The sequence below is a fragment of the Mus pahari genome, chromosome 6, assembly GCF_900095145.1.
Source record: "Mus pahari chromosome 6, PAHARI_EIJ_v1.1, whole genome shotgun sequence".
Lineage (NCBI taxonomy): Eukaryota > Metazoa > Chordata > Mammalia > Rodentia > Muridae > Mus > Mus pahari.
The window spans coordinates 90,890,630-90,894,569 of NC_034595.1; positions in this window are offsets into that span (position 1 = coordinate 90,890,630).

Consider the following 3,940-nt stretch of genomic DNA (forward strand, 5'->3'; position numbering starts at 1 on the left):
GGGGAATTTACCCACTTACCACACTTTGTCTGAGAAGCCCGACGTGTGGCATCTGCCTGTGGTCCCAGCAACTTGGGAGGCTAAGGCAGCTGGATCCCTGGAGCTCAGGGGTTCAGGGCTAACTGGACCAAAATATAGCAAGACTCCATGATGAAGTTTGGTACAGCTCATGGGTTGGGGAATGGTGGGTTTCTAGAACGGATCGTTCGTTCCCTGAGGAGTCCATATCGACTAATGGACTCTATCCTACTCAGGGATTCATGGATGGAACCATAATTTGATGATGTTGTTGGAAGATGATGCCAAGGAAGGAGGCAAGACCTTGTTGACGGAAGATGACTTTTCCTGGCCCTTGCTGCCTCTCACCACCCTGGCCTGAACCACTTTGTTTGACTACACAGCCCCAGACCCTAAGCTCTGCCTTGGCACAAATTCAGACACAGTGAACCAGGTGTTCATGGATGGACCATCTGAAACCATGAACTGCTTCTGTAAGCTGTCCCCCTGATTCTGTCACACGGAGGTGCCCCCGATGCCCAAGTCTCTTAAAAACAAAACAAACCCGTTTAAAAGACACAAAGAGCTTACTTAGTAGACTTGGCTTTGGTGGTTTTGGTGGCTTGGGTGGCACATGTCTGGCGTCCCAGCAGGAGTAATGCTCACAAGTTTAAGGTTAGCATGGTCTATGTGAAGCGTTTCAGGCCAGCCAGGGCTTGAGCGATGGCTCAGCAGTTAAGAGCACTGGCTGCTCTTTCAGAGGATCCTGGCTCAGTTCCCAGCACCCACATGGCGGCTCACAACTGTCTGTAGCTCCAGTTCCAGGGGATTCCATATCCTCTTCTTGTCTCTGTGAGCACCAGACACACACACTCGGGAGGCATACAGACATGTATTCAGGCAAACCCTTACATACACAAAGTAAAAATAAATCTTTTTTTTAAAAAAAGAACTCTTTTTAGTTAACAATGAGTCTTACAAGCCTGGTGTATTCAATTAACGGTGTAGATAGACTATGTTTCTCACTTCAGATATTCTTAGCATAAAAGACAGGTATGAGAAGGGCGTGAGCTCATCTTGCTTCGAATGAGCGTTCACTGTATTGCTCGGCACCTGCCGATGTCTTCTCTTCCCCTCAAACGATGGCCCTCTGCCCTGCAAGCTTGGACCCTCTCATGCCCTCAGATCACACGGGTGGAGGCTTCTGGTTCCTGAGTAGGTAGGGCTACACTTTGGTTGGCTATGGAATCAACTACACAGACAGAGACATGGCCTTCAAGGGACCAAAATCTCAGAGGGGAGGGAAACTCAGTCAGAGTAAGAAAATGGGGGGGATTTCTGGGGATACGGGATTGGAACAGGACCACTTACCTTGGAGTCTGGGTGGGGGCTCTTACTGTTCAGAAAGCAAAGCTTCCAACATAATCAGCATTTGCAGTGAAGGCTTTCCCACACACACATAGATCTTTTGTTTTGGTTTTTTTTCATTGCTGTATTTTTTTGACTGTCGTTTTGTTTTGTTTTGTTTTGTCTTTTTTTTTTTTTTTTTTTTTTTTAATGGCAGTGACCCAGCTTTAAGGCCTGAAATCATTTGACCTTGAGAAGGGCCTTATCCCTCCTCTAAGGATTCTCTGGGCATCTCGGCTAAGCCCTTGTTTCTGGAGCATACCCTAGCTGCCTGCATCCCTGAGAGAGTGGGTTTACCTTATGGATTGTCACCCTGCAGGCACTACCTGCATGTGACTCTGCAAAGATAACGGGAGTATGTGTCTTTCCAAAGCTCACACCTTCGATCTGATTGTGCCTTGCTTTCTTCCTGCGGGCCCTTTCTTTCTCTTAACCTCTGCGCTTAAATCTATGTTAAAATATATTTATTAACTTAACTCTGCAAAAGAGCAACAACTAACCAAACAACCAACCAAACAAAAACAAAAAAACCAACAACTAGAAAAAAAAAACACTTAAATAAATAGTGTCATATAGCCCAGGCTAGCTCAAACTTGTTGCGGACCAAGGGTGGCCTTGAACTGCTCCCCCCCCCATCTATACATCTCAAATGTGATTATAGGCCAGTGCTACCATGACTGGCTTATTATTATTATTATTATTTCTTTTCAGTGCACTGACCTATCTTGGTTTTTCTCCAGGCTGTGAGGATGCAGCTGAGACACATACCCTACCATGGCGTCGTAGGTGAGGGATGGCTGCTTTGCTGCTACTGCCAACTGCGCATGTACAGAGCCCTGGGGCTGAGAACGCTGGTATTCCCATCTCTTTTTACACAAAGGCAACCCGGACTCTGTTACAGTCTCATTTTTTGTTTTATTTTGACCTGCTTCTCACTTTTCAAAGGACCTGAGACTGGGAGCTGTTTGTAGAGTTTTCCCTCCAGGCTGTCCTTTCTTCTGTTCCCCGGCTCCCTGAAGGTGCCTCCTGCGCAGGTTTCATCTGCCTCCTCCTGCCACAGCCTCACATCTGCCTAGGGGCTGCTGCTGGCTGGAGCTGCAGCTTTAAGGGACTGGGGGGGGGGGGGAGGGACAGCCACAGGGTTCTTCCAGGTAAGGCTGACAAAGGCTGGAAGCTGAGGAAGCCTGTGTCTGGGTCTCTCTAGGCTGGGATGTGCTCTCCTTACTCCTACCCTGTAAGGGAAAGGTGCCCCTCCCCTTGGAGCTGTAGGCTTTCCAGGTGGCCTGATGCTTTCCAATGTCCTTCTGAGCTCTAAGTCGGTCTAGGAAGATGGCAGCTTTCTGACCTGGGAAACCACCAATCAGTGAGCAGGCCAGTCCTGACTGCCCCCTCCCTGCAAATGATTGCACTTCTGAAACTAAGATGCCCTAAAATTGGACTAGCTTTCATCTGGCGAAACTTCAGACCTTCTCGGACCAGAAAGGGCCACTGCAGCTTAAAGCACAGACAGTCTGGCTTCTGAGAGGCCAAGATAAGACACTGGGCAAGTGAATTGGGGTGGGGGAGAGGGGCCTTGTCCTTCCAGCTGGACCCTCCCTCTGGGATAGCTGGGGGTTCTTCTGGGGCACATTCTGAAGTTGTCCCTGGGCTGATGGCTTGGCAGGGACTGTCTAGGTCTCTCACTGCCCACTTGAGTTTGGCAGGGACAGACCCGTTTTACAGACATAGGCACAGAGAGAATGGAGAACATCTCTTTTGAGTTGAAGGTTTATAAGCAGAGCATGATTGATTGGCATGGGTAAACTGGGGTTAGAAAAAAAAAAAATCCAGGAGTGACGCTGGCATCAAGCCAAGGCAAAACTGGCCTCCAGCATACTCCGATGTTTGTTTCGGGGTTTTGAAACTGGCCCCTCACTGGCTATGTAGCCAAGGATGACCTTGAATTTCTGAGCTTCCCGTCTCTGCCTCCCAAATGCCAATGTTAGCTATATGAACCACCACACCCAGTTTAGGCTATGTTGGAGATATAACCCAGGGCTTCACTCCTGCTAGGCTAGCACTCGACCAACTGAGCTACATCCCCAGTCCCTCCAGCATACTTTAAATAAAAACTCTTTTAAAATTTGCCTGTGGGGAGCATGGTTCCTTGAACTCTCTGAGCGCAGTCTTCACCCCTGTAAATGGGGCTGTTTGGGTAGTAAGGAGTTGCATACGCAAGTGTAGACAACGTGGACAAGGTCCCCGAACCACTGACTGCTCTGTAGGAAGCGTGCCGGGACTGTCCCTCCCACCAGCCAGCTCTGACTTTCTCCTTGAGCATCACCAAGGTCAGCTGTGTGACTGGCAGTCCAAAATGGGTCAAGCTACAGTCCCCCAGTAAATGTTACGGGCTATGGCTGTTTTGGCAACCACACACCTCCAGATAGGTCCTAGACCTGTCTGTCATTTCTGGTTTTGGAGGAGGCCTCAGAGAAGAAAGAGAAAACAAAGACCATTTATTTTATTTATGATAGAAAAAGAAATCAACAGGGGTGGG